The 15421-nt window shown below is 44.3% G+C and overlaps 2 long non-coding RNA genes across 11 annotated transcripts in view; both read left to right on the top strand.

Annotated features, from left to right (window-relative positions):
* Positions 1–14461, top strand: part of LOC309640608 — a 40831-nt gene extending 26370 nt beyond the window's left edge. For 7 of the 10 annotated variants that reach the window (XR_014252288.1, XR_014252289.1, XR_014252290.1 and 4 more), the window contains one exon: positions 94–14461. This is a non-coding gene — a long non-coding RNA (uncharacterized lncRNA). The remainder of the gene's footprint in view (positions 1–93) is intronic. The other 3 variants (XR_014252293.1, XR_014252294.1, XR_014252295.1) reach the window with 3 other exon arrangements.
* The window catches only part of LOC309640616, a 441572-nt gene that overhangs the window by 259841 nt on the left and 166310 nt on the right, over positions 1–15421 (top strand). The window lies entirely within an intron of this gene.

The raw sequence follows: 15421 nt of genomic DNA on the forward strand, positions 1-15421 counted from the left end.
AGGGCATCTGCCCTAGGAGTGGGATGGAAGGTCAAGTCACTCATACCCATTATCCTGTTCACTTTCAGTCTCTTTTTTCTCTTTCTCACCCAGCACATAGAGCAGAATTCTTGGCAGTTAAATGTGGGCGTGGTTTGACGGCACCTCCATCCCCGTTTGGGGCTCCACCGTCAAAGCATCTTTGAGCAGCTTGCATTCTGCTGTGGTTGAAAAATGTAGCATGTGGATGACTGAGAGGTGGGTAAGTAGGGGATCAAATCAAGCCCAGATGTCAGCCAGTCTCCCCCGACCGAAGCCGCCAGTTGGGACAGAATTCAGAGGAAGAACCCCCAGTGGGGGGGGGGGTCCCAGGAGCTGAACATAAACAACCACATTGTTGACTGACCACCAGGCATGGCTGCACTTGTGTCTGCTCCACGGTAAGAGTGGCTGCAGAGGCAGCTGGAGCCCAACGTGGGCTTTTGTCTCCCTTCTCTCTGAAGTCATCCTGGGACACAGGTGTGCATCCCTCACAGGCAGCCGACAGAGAAGATGAATCAGCTTCCCTGAAAGACATGCCCCAGAGCAGTCTGTCAGCTGAAACTCGTCTGAAGGAGCACAGTTTCCCTCCTGACCACAGCTAATGAAAATGTGTGGCTTGCCCGGAGAAGAATCTGTGTTATTCTTTAAAGGAACAATGCTAACCACAGATGTGCAACATCTGGCATGCGGTAGGGATTTCCCTGAATGAGGAGAATGTAACTGGACCAGCCAGCACATGAGCTGCCTTTGGGTCCAGGCAGGTATTTGCCTACTTTCAGCTGTGGATTTTGGTTCTCAGAAGTCCAAAGGCCTCTTTATGCCACTTGGCATTTTTATAATATGCCTCCTCCCCCTATTTATCTTCTATGGCTCTTGACGAATACGTTGAGACACCCAAAGGCCTATATCCCTGCCTTTAGGTCTTTGCTCACGCCATTCTCTGTGGCTCTTCTGTCATCCCCTTTTTTTTTTTTTTTTTTAATAAATATCTAATTTGTTAGGACTCGTTCCATTGCAATTAAGAGAAGCCCAATCCAACTTGCCTTGCACTAAAAGCTAAAGTTATTGAGGAATGTAACTTAAAATCCAGGACCATTTAACTTCAAAATCAGGCATAGTGGGATCCAGAAGTTCAGATGATTTTTCCAGGACCCGGTCTTAGTCTATTTCTCCATGTCTAAACTATGTTTCCTTCTACATTGGCTGTAGGTCCAGGTAGGCACTAGATGGGCTGACTTGGCAGCTCCAGGCTTATGTCCTATAGGTTAGTTATTCTACAGAAAGAGATTATCTCTTTTCCAATAATCCTGGGGATGGGGCTGATTAGACCAACTTGAGACGTACACAGGTTCACTTATGAATGAATCCCTGTAATCAAGGGGCTGGGGTTCCCATTATTTCTCAGGCCTGGGTCCCTTGCTCATCCCTAAGGCCAGGGAGAAGGGTCTTTCCCCAAAAGAAATCAGGATCCTATTATGAAAAGAAGGTGGAAAGGATACAGGACAGGGAAAATCAACAGACATACAATCCACAGCCTGCTTCTCAACCTCAAGTTCATTCTCAGGCCTTTCTATAGCTCTGACCTTCCCATGGAGGCTTTCCTGGTGACCCCAGTCCATAGTCTCCTTTCTTGTCATTGTTACACTTTACAGTTGACTATGGGTTTGTATATACCTCCTAGGTCTCTTCCACGGGATTGTAGGGTCTTCTTAGGTAATACAGGACATGTGGTGGGATGTGGGTAGGATATGGGGGCTAGAAATCATACCGTATTTCCTTATTTGAAACTCAGTGAAATAAGATGGAAACAAGGCAGCTTTGAGTTGAGGAAAACATTTACAACAGTTAACGAGCAGTTTGGAACAGGGAAGAAATGGGCCTTAGTGCCAAGGACCGGGGGCTAACTCTGCTTGTGTGTATGAGTGCCCCCTCATCCCATGTTCCCCAATATCTGCCTCCACGTTCAGGTAAGATGCCCAGACTTGCCGTACTTTGGGGCTGGCTGAGCACCTGTGAGGTCTTGGTGGCCGGTGCTCTGTGCCTTATATTTCTCCTGTACCACCACGTGTGGTGAGCACTTTGTTGAGGCCCTAATAATTACTCAACAGGTTTTTGTTGGGTTAAATTGTGATTTGGATGCCAGCAGTCCAGTCTGGGAGCCAAGAGGACTGGGTTGTAATCAAGGCTCTTGACCTTGTCCAAAGCTAAGTAGCCGTACCGAGAGAGCAGTGAACAGGATAACAGATATTTTTGTCTAGTGCTTCTCATTTGCAATGTTTCATTCTTGGCTCACTCACAGTGACCCTGTGAGATAACCCAAATGCTACGAGGTAAGCTTCTCAAGGTTAGGTCTAAGACAAAAACAAGCAAACAAAAAAACAAAAAAAACCCCAAAACAAAACTGGTTATAATCAAAATCTCCCTGCAAACTCCTATAAATCATCCATAAAGTAGAGTTTAAATGGCTTTGTGATTAAAACCAAATGCAGCCATCCTTGTGAATTGTGTGGGATGGATATAATAACATATTGCATATTACTTAGTGCTTGTACATATTCCAAAGCGCAATATTAAATTATTAACAATGATTTATGCGTTCAGTACAGCAAGGTTTCAAAACCAGGAAGGGGAAGAAGAGCAGTTCCACATCTTCGGTTTTAGCATCAGTCTGGGGCACACGTGCACGGAGTGGATTTATCAAGCAGAATCTTCAGGCCTCTTTAAGTTGTTGTTTTTATTTCTCTCTGTTTTTTACTTAGTGCAAATGGGTGGATTTTTGTAAATTAAGTGTGTGATGCCCTTCCCCAGTCTTATTCAATTAAAAATGTTGACCATAGATGTAGAAAGTGTTGGGCATAGGGTTGGGTGCAGGAATTTAGTAGTGAATGAAATAGGTATGATTTCTAGCCTAATGGAATTTACAGTCTTTTGCAGATTGTTTTATAGATAAAGAAACTGAAGCTTAGAGAAGTGACTGCCAAAGATTGCCCAGCTAGTAAAGAGAGGGCCTGGGATTTGAATGCACGTCTTTTGACTTTAACCCTGAGCTTTTCCCAGCTACTCCCCATTGGTTTCCGTGGCAACCAAAGTCACTTCTAAAGCCAAAGTCAGAATCCTGGAGTCCATTACAGAAGAAACAGGCCACTGGAACTGGCCACTTGGCTTGGCAGTTCGGATCTGGAACTGAGTTCATATTTGGTGTTGAATTGTTCCCTCCAGAAATGGGGTGGGTTGGAATGGAATGGTAATGAGGGCTCTGTGTGCTCCAGAAGGCCTATTCCCTATCCTGCCCACCAGCCATAATGGTTGACCACCTTCTTTAAGCCCCCTATTGATTACAAAGAGTTGATTTCTCTTGATGCCAGTGGCTGAGCCAAGAGCATGCAGAGCTGAGCCATGGCCCCCCAAATTACTGCCTTCCGGATGAAATATGTCAGGCAGCTTTCCCAAGAGCCCTTTTTAAGGACAAAGAGGCTGGTTCCGGGCTTGCATCTCCTTTGTTTGGTATCCAGTGTGTGTAGGTTCCTCTCCCATGGGTACCCCGAGTGGCCTGAACACTAGGGTGCCCCCTCTCCCAGAGTCACAGGCCTTCCAAGAGCCTCTCAGTGTCCATCCTAGGAGGAGCCTTGAGGACGCTGCCCACGAGACCCATTAAAAGGCTGTGGTTTGCCCTGGCACTCAGTGTGCTGACCCCGCCCACCCCAGGGGTGGTGGCACCAGACCTGGGGCTCCTCCTAAACTGGGCACTGCCATTTGGGTGAGTTAAATAGCAATCTTCGTATTGAAAATAGCGGTGACTCCCCTCCCCTTCCCTAAACCAGGGTAAATCTTGCTTCATCTGTTCAGTTTCATTCAGGAGACATCTTCAGTGAGTGGACATTCAAATTAGAGGTGATTCCTTTCTATCACTCCTGTCAGAAGGATAAAAACAAGGCATTTAGCCTGAGGAAGGTTGGCTTCTCGAGTAGACTTGTGTATATTCACCCTTTGGAGAAATGTCACTAATGGTATTTTAATAATGCTTTATGTGCCTAGGCACCAGTAATAAGAAGAACTTATTATTTACCAAAGCAACTGCTAGCCCCTTAATGATGGACTAAGTATCAGCTACTGGCAGGATATGTAGTGGGTAAGTGCTGTGTAATTACCAAGCAAATTCATCATTATTTCAGTCTTATAAACCAGAATATGTGTTAAATAATACTTTGGGGCCACTGAAAGTAATTACTGAGCACCATCTCTGTAAGAACATGTAATTATCCTACAGTTGCCCTGTGTTTACTAAGCAAATCTAGGCAATTATTATCTAAAGCCCAAACCCTGCCCTCAGAGCCACAAAAGTGCACCCGAGGGCAGGTCCGTGTTCAGAGTAGAAGCAGCATGTGCACGGGGTCCTGAAGGATCAGGGCCTCCTTTTCCCAATTCCAGCTCTGCCCTCCTTCCTGGACTCCGAAAAGCCACAAGCAAGGCTTTTTGAAAAAAGTCGATGATGGTGTCTTCACCTCTCCCCAGCCCAGCCCAGCCCGGCCCTTCCCAGCCCCTGCACTGGCCTCCCTGCTGTTCAGACCTGCCAGGCCCTTCCACTAGACCTGCTGGGACCTCAGCATCTGGCTGCGAAGGGCTCAGTTCAGCAGTTCCAGGACACTCTTTGAGAGGCTCACCTCATGTCAGGAATCATGCTGGGCTCTGAAGACATGGAGATCAGGGAGACACTGCTTTTGAGGGCCCAGCGGGGAGAGGCAGACAGGTGTCAGGGAGACTGCCTAGCCAGCACCAAGGTCAAGAGCATGGGCTCTGGAGCCAGCTGCCTGGCTTCAGATTTGGTTTTTTTGTTTTTTTGCTTTCTTTGTTTAAATTAATTTTTATTGGCGTATAGTTGATTTACAGTGTTGTGTTAGTTTCTGCTGTGCAGCAAAGTGAATCAGTTATACATATACATATATCCACTCTTTTTTAGATTCTTTTCCCATATAGGTCCTTCCAGAGTATTGAGTAGAGTTCCCTGCGCTACACAGTAGGTTCTTATTAGTTACCTATTTTCTACCGGGTTCAGATTTGCATTTGCAAAGTGGAGCTCATCAGAGGCCCTCCACTGAAAAAGCACTGTGGCAGTTACAGGGGGAACGTGCTGAGAGCACTGCTGGGTACACCCAGCGGAGGTTCTTTCTGCACCAGCTGGCTATTATTTCAATGTGATAAACATGTGCGGAAATGCACCTACGGATGGCTCAGCACTCAAACGCCGCCGTGAAATAGAGCGTTCCCTGATCCCGCCCAAGAGAAGCGTTCTTTCCTCCCTGGAGTCCCTGGAGCATACCATCCGGATGTCTCTTCCGGCAGCTAGCACTTTCTACCAGGCACTGTGTTATCTGGCGCTGATCTCCGACCTCCCTCACTGCGTTTATTGAGTCCCCAGTTTGGGTTTTATTCATCTTTGTGTCTCTAACACCAAGCACAGGACCAGGAGTGCAGTAGGCGCTCTTTACATGTTTGTTGAATGAATAGCAGTTACTCAATAAACACTTGTAAAAAAAAAAAAGAAAGAGCCCTTCAAAGTCCTATTTGACCACGTGGCCAAGGCAATGAGCCCAAACCACAGATTTTATTCTGTTTTCACTAATGTGGGTACGTGTGTGGGAGGTGGATTTTGAAAGGATTGCAGAAGAGATTTCTTTCCAGCTCAGATGGGTGAACAAAGACTAATTAATGAAAAACAAAGAAACAAAGGCCCTAAGTATTAGACTCCTTTCTGCTCACTTTGGTACTGATGGGCTGGCATTTGACTGTGAAGCTGTCTCCAAGCAGGACCCCAGCTCCTTTTCAGCAGCCCCAGCCCTGAGCTGGCCCTGGATTGCTGCAGAGCCGAAAGCAGCATTGTTAACTGCTTTTGTTTGAGAGGTCCCCCAGCTGGTCCCGGGTCACCACGCTTCACTGTTTACTTGTATGTTCTTAAGCTGGGGCCCTTGGATTAGCAAAAGATTAGATTTTTCTTTCTTCATCACCAACTGTTCCTTTCCCACCCCATCCCCCCATCCTCCGTCCGTTTCATTTCTTCGGTCTCAGAAACTCTCTGGTTGAATGTTAATTAGGTTGAACTCAGGCTGGAAGGTCAATGGCCTGGGCCTCTTCTGTAAGGCACCCTCTCTCTGGTGGATTCTTAAATTTGAGACTAGGAACAATACCTAAACTGGTATAGTTAGCATTTCAAAGAACTTTCCCAAACGTTCTATCTTTTAATCTGACCAAAAAGACTAGGTGGCAGCTATTTCATTCTTCCCATTTTATGGTTGAGAAAAGTAAGGCTCAGAGATGGTACCTGGCTGACCCATGATCACAACCAGGAGATTGTAGAAGGGAACTCAATGACATGTTTTCTACTTCCTAACTCTAAGACATCACACTATCTGTGATGCTCTGGAAGACACAGAAAAGGCTACCTAATGTTTATTAAGCTCAGGACGTTTATGATGAACCAGTTACAGTGGTGAGGACATAACACTCATTGCCATTGCCTTTTAGAACTTTCTGGATGACAGAGTCTTGTCGGTTCTTGAGTTTGACAATAGGATAGATGAGGGTGAGCTGGAGGTCAGTAGGAAGTATATTAACATGAAAGCTAAATATCTCGAAAATGATTCACCTAACTCCTGTCTGGTCCACTCAACTGAAGAATATTCCAAGCCTAGTATGTGCTCATCTGGGCGGTTTGGGGCTACAGAGAGGAACCCCCAAAATGTATGATTCTTGTGTTCTTAATCGTTGGAGAAGCAAGATGAATAATATCTGACAGAGAAGGTCATATCCCAGTAAATAGTTTAGAAAATACTGCAAGGGACTTAGAACGAAATGAGGTTTGAACTAGGCCTAGAAGGATGGTCAGTATTGGCATAGGGGTCAAAGTTCTGGCTTGGCCAGTAAGCAAGAAACTCAAGCTCTATAATAGAGCCCTGTGTGCGTGTAGACTGTGGTAGAATAATGATGACAACCCTACATCATTTTGTCATACAACCAAATGATAAAAATGAGCACTTATTTAGTGCTTACTATGTACCAGGGCCTGTCCTCAGAGCTTTGCATGGATTAACTCATATAATCAGCACGCTAGCCCTATCTAGTAGACACTGTTATTCTCCCCTTAAAAATGATGACATAGAGGCTCAGAAAAGTTAAGTAACTTGCCTGAGTTACCCAGCTAGTAAGCGCTGGAACACAAGAAATTGGACTCCAGAGACTGAGTTCTTAAATATTGCCTGACAGTTTGGAAAAAGCATCAGTAGTTCATATAAACTAAGTCTTACTCTGCGCTAGACAGACTGAGCATTGCTCATTCAGGTACTAATTCTCTAAACATATGTTACCCAGAGATAACTGGGGGCCCCATGGCCTGCTTTCTGCATGGTATCACAATCAACGAAACACAGTTTAGCAGCCAATATTTCTTAAAAGCTGCAATCTCTACTGGCATCTCTTGAAGAATATTAGAGGACATCCAATTCATAAACCTCAGCAATATTTCTTAAAATCCATTTTTAACATTTCCATCACTTTCACTATCTCCCAAACTTCACAGCTGTCCCCAACCCCTATTTTTTCCTTCAATACTTGCTCTCGCCTCTCTGCCCAAACCTCTGCTAAAACCCATGTGACTCCTGACTCTTTCCTCCTTCTTCCCGTCTTTTGGGGCCTATGCTTTCTTTGTCTTCCTAATAGCCCTTTCTCCAGTGTAAATTTGCTTCTGTTTCTTATATTCTTTACCCCACTGATTATCCTGACCTGTGCAATCATTTCTAGGAACTCAACTGAAGGACTTAAAATATCTCTCAGAAAAGATGAGGAAACTGAGACTGAGAGAGCAAAACAATTTGCACAAGTTTGCACAGCTAGAGGGTGGTAGAGCTGGGAATCATCATCAGACGGATCTCTTTCCTCTGTCTCCCGGCCACGTGCATCCATGAGAGTCATTTGCTCTTGTGGGTGGTGCTTTATCTGTTCATGCGCTGCAGGTTGCACTTGCACTACGTTTATGAGCTGGGTCAGTGGGGTGTGATGTGGTCTATGACATTATTATGAGGAAGTGTGAGCTAATGAATGGGGTTCTGGGTAGAGGAAGGGGACTGGCCCCTAGTTCTAATCACATGCTCCTTTCCTTGTGGTCTGGCTGACTATTGGTTATCCAAAAACTCTCGTCCTTCAAGGGCAGGCCAAGCTCAACATCATGGGGAACTTTTCTGGCCCCTTCATATTGTTTTGCATTTTCATCCTGAGCTCTTGTGGTATTGTACCTGTGACCCGTGCTATTTTTGCCTCGGACTCTTGGTGTTGTGATCACCAACTTTCTTGTTTGCCCCTCCTGCTACATGGAGGTGGGCACTGTGTCTTGTTTGTCTGTCTGTCTCTAGCACCTAAGCAGTACCTGACATGCCAAGTAGGTGCTTAATGAGTGTTGGTTGAATGAATGAATGAACACTAATTGCTGTAAGGCATTCTTCACTCTTGGCTTGCTTTTTCTTCCCCCCAAGGCTGTAAACATCAGAGATGTAGGAGGGGACCAAGGGTCATAGCGTGTATGTGTGTGTATGTGAGGGATGTGTGTATGGGTATATAACCATGTGTGCACTTAGACAAGGTGGCTCAAGACACCATGAAGCCTCTCCCAGTCCCACCTGATCTACTTTCCTTCTGAACATTTTCTGCCCACACCATTGTGAGCACACAACCTGCACTAGGTTCTATTTTTACTTATTTATTATACCTCATTTGGGGGAGGAAATGGTGCAACAGTGCTTAAAAATAAATAATTGAAACAAAGTGTCCCATGCAGGTCTTCTGGCTCCTGGCCCATTTTGTTCATTCTTAATCTTTCCTGACCTTCCTAAATGCACTCGTTGGAAAAAGTTTAAAGTTTTCCTTGAAGGTAATGTCAATGAAAATCATCAGTAAACAATCTATAATAGGAATAGAAGAGAGTTTTATTTGAGCCAAACTGAGGACTGTAGCCCGGGAGACAGCCCCTCAGATAACTCTGAGGAACTGCTCCAGAGAAGCATGGTTTTCAGCACAGTTTTATGTCTTGTCAGAACAAAGAACATCAGACAATTCAGGGATGCATTCCTTCGTGTACACAGCGAGTCAGTATGGCCATGGCACCTGGGAAGGGAGTCTTAGCATTGAAGGAGTACCAGCTTTGGTGTCCCAGGAAGGGAGGCATTTAATCTTTATTTTTAACATGCACATTCTTTACTTCTGGTCAATGTGCCCTTTTCTTTAATAATTAAAGCAGATGTACAATGCATGTTTGATAAGCCACAAACAGGCTGTTCTAGTTACCATTAAATTCAAGTTAGCTCACGTATAAGCCAGAACGACTTCCCCATACCACAATATGTGGAAATTTCTTTTATCACTTCCATTTCAGCTCTGAGTTCTGGTTGTGGGAGAGCTCCAGCTCTCCTACACAGCACCGAATCCCCATGAAACACAAACATTCATCACATCAGAAAACCACAGATATTTTCTTTTGCTTCACATTTTGAGAAAGCCAGGTAGGATTTATCTTCACTTAGCCAACACATCTTCCTTAACAGCAATTCTGGGGAAAGACGAAGGAGGAGCACAAGAAAGCAAAGCTCTTAGATTTTTCTTCTGTTAGAACTTGTCAACCTTGTATAAAAATGACTTGTTTGCAAGGGCGGCTCTCCGTGTAGACTGTGAACTCCTTGGGGCCAGCCAAAGAGTTGGGGCCAGAGAGTATTCTTTTTCATTTTGAATCTCTAAAGTTCAGCATGGTGTCAGTGGAAGAGATGTAGCTTTGAGTGATGTGACTTGATGCAAAAATGAACAGAAGTGGTGGAACTGATAATAGAAGAAGTGATACTCACCAAATTCATCATCACCATAAAACAAGGAGAGATTACTGAACTCTTATCTAATGCCCAGCACTATTTTAAGCACTTTATATTTAAACCCTTGTGTATTCACTTTCTTTGGCTGCTGTGACAAATCACAACTTGGTAGTGTAAAACAACACATGTATTCTCTTACAGCTCTGTAGGTCAGAAGTCCAGCAAGGATCTCATTAAAATCAAGGAGCATATTGAGCACGTATTGATTAAATAATCATAAATGAATGATTTTAAAGAATTAAGTCACTCATGAAACAAATACACAGTAGCTTCTTTATAATCTAAAATTTGTCTTTCTTGAATTAGAGAAATTCCATATACGTTGGATTAAAAACAGATCAAAAGTAAGATATTTTATTGTAATTTCAGAAGACCAACAAAAAAAAGAAGATCCTGAAAACTTGCTAGTATGGTCTGAATGTTCATGACCCTCCAAAATTTATACGTTGAAAACCTAATGTCCAAAGCAATGGCATTAAGAGGTGGGGCCTTTGAGAGGTGATTAGGTCATGAGGGTGGAACACTCATAATTGGAATTTGTGCCCTTTTGACAAAAGGCCCCGCAGTGCTCCCTCACACCTTCCACCATGTGAAGATACCACAGAGAAGTCTGCAACTCAGAAGAAGGCAATCACCTGACTGTGCTGGCACCCTGATCTCAGACTTTCAGCCTCCAGAATTGTGAGAAATAGATTTCTATTGTTTATAAGTTAAAAAAAATAAAGGTGAAGGCAGGGCTGCATTGCTTTCTAGAGGCTCTAGAGGAGAGTCCATTCCCTTGCCTGTCCAGCTTCTAGAGGGCACACTTGGCTCATGGCCCCTTCTTCTCTCTTCAAAGCCAGCAGTGTTGCATCTCTCTGACCATTCTTCTGTAGTCATCTCTGTCTCTGACTCTACTTTTCTGTCTCCCTCTTCCACTTTTAAGGACCCTTGTGATGACATTGGGCCCACTGGATAGTCCAGCATCATTTCCCTATCTTAAGGTCAACTGATTAGCAAATTTAATTCCACCTGAAAAGTTAATTCCCTTTTGCCATGTAACGTAATATACTCACAGTTCTGGGGATTAGCATGTGGTCATCCGTGGGGGCCATTATTCTGCCTACCATGTCTTGAAAGTGGATACTGTTTTTATCCCCATTTTACCAGTGAGAAGACCGAGTCACCGAGAGACAAAGTAACTTGCCAAGGTCAAATAGCTAATTGGTGGTGAAATGGAATTGGATTCATTTGAGAGGCCAAGGTGGACCACACATGTTCCCGAGCTGCTGCTTTGACCCGCCTGACTTCTCAAGAATGAGGAAGTTGAAGACAAAACAATCCACTTGCTGGGATATGTTTCTCCTTTAAGAACAAACAACAATAATAAACCCTCCCATTCCTCAGACTCACATGTCAAGAATAGCTTTCAAAGGCACTAACAGTATTGTTTTCTCAGACACTTCTTCTTTGGGAAGAAAACTCTAACACAAAGTCTTAACCGTGGGGGTCTGGTGCAGGGTTGTTGCAGATGGTAATGTTTCCTCTCCTGGCTTGAAACGTGTGTAGCTTCCTATAGTCCTTGGGATGAAACCTAAACTTCCTCCACATTCCAGAAGACCCTTTGTGACATGACTCCTGCCTCACCTCCTTGGGCCTCAGCTTCCTCCTTCTCGGCAATGGAGAGCAGTGGTTAAAAGCTCAGACTTTGGATTCAGATCTCATGTCTACATGCTTCCTAGCTGTTTGACTTTGGGCAAGTTATTGTTGGGGGGAAACTCTTGGGGCTTCTGAATTGCGACTCCCGCCCACCATAGACTTGGAAGCAGCTGAACGGTAGGCATCCATTCATCAGCTTTATTACTAATCAGGCTGGATGGGACCTGTAGGCGAAATCAGTTTTCTGAAGTCTAGACATCTGGATTCATCTATGGGTGAATCTTACCCAGGTGTTCAAAGCAGGCAGAGAACTGCAGGTTTTCTCCTGTGGTTGTACTCGGCTCACCAGACGGAGAGGCGGAGGATATGTGTGTTGGGGGTGGGTGCTGGGTGGGGACAGCTGCTCTGAAAACGTCGAGAATTGGAAGGGAATGAAGGACACGTGCTCCGAGCTTTTCTCATTCTCCCTAATTCGACACATCACGTTGGGAGGCGGAAATGAAAGGTGGAAGGACAAGTAGAAGCTCCTTCCCAATCCTCCTGAGAGGCCTGAAGTGTCCGCTGGGTGCACAGGCAGAAAGCCGAGGAGAGAAGAGGCTGTGCTCCACTTGATCGCATGTGAATCAGATCCTGTGCTTCGTGTTCAGGTAGACCGAACGGCCGAGCCCAGAGTAGAGGCAGAGTAGAAACGGTCCACGCCAAGTGGCCATCAGCCACATCTGCATGCACGCTTTCTACAAACGCTTTATTGAGTTCCAACTCTTTAATAGACACCCAGGGGATATAAGAGTGAATACGACAGGAGCCCTTCTCTCAAGGAGCTCACGGGCTACTGGAGGACAAAAGTTGCAAACGAGTGGGTGCATCAGGGTATTACAGGTGCTATGAGAGGGGTAGGTTCCAGGTATTGGCGCAAACGAGGGCTTGGCTGGTGCAGTGGGGAGGGGAGTGCTGGAGCTCTAGAGTTAGCCTGCCTTCTTTTGAATCCCAACTTGGTTACTTAGTCGCTCTGGAACTTTGGGCAGGTAACTTAAGCTTTCAAAGCCTCAGTTTTGTCATTTATAAAATGCAGATGATAATGGTAACTATGTCAAGTGACGATGCATGTAAAGTGCTTAGTGCAATGCCTGGCAGGTACCTAGAGCACCGTAAATGCTACTTATCATTACTGTTACTATTACTATTATTATTATTGCTTAGTGGGAGTTCAGAGAGGGAACACTTGAGCTGAGTCACGAAGGATGAATGGGAGTTGGCTTTGCGGAAGTTAGCAAGAAGTCAGGGCCAGCGCACGGCACAGCTGCAAGGGGCATCATTCCCATTGTAGTCTGTGTGAATGGCTCCCCCTGGAGTTGTGCGGTGCGCAGTTTCCATGGCAATATAATACGCAGTGGCCTGGAAGTAAGGATGTTCCACCAGCAGGAGGAAGGAGCTAGGTCCCAGCAGGACTTCTCTTCTCCAGGCTGAGTGCTGATATCCTCCACACCAGCTGGTGTCATGGGGACAAAGATGCTTAAGGAATCACAGCAGCCACTGCAAACAGACAGAGAACATCTTTGGATAATGTGACTTTGAGAGCTGCAATTCCCTGTGGAGACCGGGCACACCAGTCTGGACTTCATGACCCAGCCTTGTTCCAATGCAAACATCCAGCTACCTGAATCTTATGCTACTGGTATGAAGCCTAATTTAAGACAGGTATGTGTTAAGACAGGTTGGACCTCCAGAAGGTCCAAGAGGCCCCTCAGCATCTTGGTCTCTGCCTCTTCAGGGCTGGGCCCAGGTGTAGATCGCCGATGTTGCTCTAGTTACGGTGCCTTGGTGAAGAACGGGGCATCTCTCCCTGACCCATTAGGCTGTATAAATGGCGATTTGGCCGAGGATTAGGGCCCACACCCTACCTGCTGCGGCTGCCTCTGCTGCCTTTCAGAACTCCAGATTCTGGGCCTCAGTTGCCCAATTCAACTCTTGTCTCATTGGAGCTGAGATACCATTCTGCTTCTCTCTGACTCAGCTGATTTTGCTGGACTCAAGCTCCTGTCTCCTTTAGGAAAGCTGTCAGGTTTGATCAGCTCACCATTAACCTATTTTTAAATCCTGGGGCCACCAGTATTAGTGTGTGACCTTGAGCTATTTACTTAAATTGTCAAAGCAATCAGTTTCTTTGTGTATAAAGTGGAGATAGTAGCGCTGACCTCATAAGAATGTTGTGAAGATACATGGGATTTAATAATCCAAAGTGCTTAGTGAATGCATACAAAAATAGTTGTTTTCCTCATGCTGGGGGCACTCATAAATTCTTCTTGGATGGCTGCTCTGATTGCCCTTCTTGAATGTCTGCCTTGCCCATTGCCCAGAACATCTGGGTACCTGTGACACATAGGTGGTCACCCTAGCAGCAGGGGCAAAGCCTCTTCCACTTGCCCCATTCTACTGAGCCCCAAATACAGTGAGGCCCCAAAACCTCTAGTATCATTGAATTTTGATTGGAACAAGTTTTTTCCCACTTTTGTTGATTTCCTCTAGAAACCTTCTTTTTCTTAAAGTTCTCGAGTATGTCAGGAATAAAGAATTTGATCCAGTGGGTTGAAAAGTATTTGCCACTATTTTTGCCTTATTCCCTAGATGGCTGACTCAGAAGGTGGAGGTCCCAGCATAGCCATTCCACTTCCCCCATCTTTGAAGGGATGTTTACCTTCACGCCAGTTTCCTGCAATTTACAACACTAGACATTAATTTTCCCAGATCCTATTGGTGCTTCCAAGAGGGAAGTTGAGTTGACTTGCTAGGAAATCCACCTCTGGTGCAGATAGAAAATAGTTCCAGAGACGATGCACAGAGAGAACATCCCTCATCTTGACAGTCACGGTCATTCCCTAGAGCCCACTCCAGCCTGTCAGAGAGGGGTCTGAGAAGCCACCAACCATTTTTTTTTTTGGTCTAAATCCAGCACTTTAGTTTTCTTCAGTAATATTTGTTTTGTAAAATGATACATGATAATGATTAAAGCAAGTCACACAACATAGAAAAATGCAAAGAAGCAAACTAAAGATGATGTCCAATCTCACTACTCAGAAATGACCACCTTCAACATCTGTGATCATAATTCCATCCTTTCTCCCTCTCTCTTCTATACGGATAAAGAATAAATAGAAACCAATAGGAGTATTCTATGTGTGTCTTCAAAAACAAAAAAGTATTAAGTTAAATAATCTGCTATTTTGTAGAAGTAAGGAAACTGAATTACCAAAACCTCATATAAACATTTATTTACAACTAGTAATACGTTTCAGAAAGAGCCTACCAAAGGCAAAAACATAAAGATGATGAAAAACTAACAGCTTGGGGTTACTATATTTTTTGAACATGTGCTTTAAATGTAGATAAATCTGTAAGTCCCTATTATGGCAACCTCAGAAATTAGAATTCTTACACTTCACTTATCCTCTGTCTCCTCTTTGTTATATGGTAATTTTTATATTTTATTTTTAAACTGCAATTATTGTGGCTTGATAGCTATAGCTTTATATTTTGATATACTCATTTTCACCACTGACGTTTTTAAAAACATTTTAAAATCTGATTTTTCTTTTTCAGAGTTCTTTATTTTGATTCATCTTTTGGTTGGCTGGATTTGATAAACAATTCTTTTTTTATTATTTTCAAAGGGAACATTAAGCTATATTCTCTATTTTTCCCCCTTTTTTGGTATGTTCCATTTGGCTGTTGCTTTTGAATTTGAAGGACAACATCCTTGTATGTAAAATTCTTAGGTCACCCTTTAGTTCCTTGGAATTTATGATCTCTGTCTTACGCTGTTGAGATGTTTGACGCCAGCCTGAATTTTACCCTTGTAGGTA

The sequence above is a fragment of the Balaenoptera physalus genome (assembly GCF_965194825.1).
Source record: "Balaenoptera physalus genome assembly, chromosome: 13".
NCBI classification, from domain to species: domain Eukaryota; kingdom Metazoa; phylum Chordata; class Mammalia; order Artiodactyla; family Balaenopteridae; genus Balaenoptera; species Balaenoptera physalus.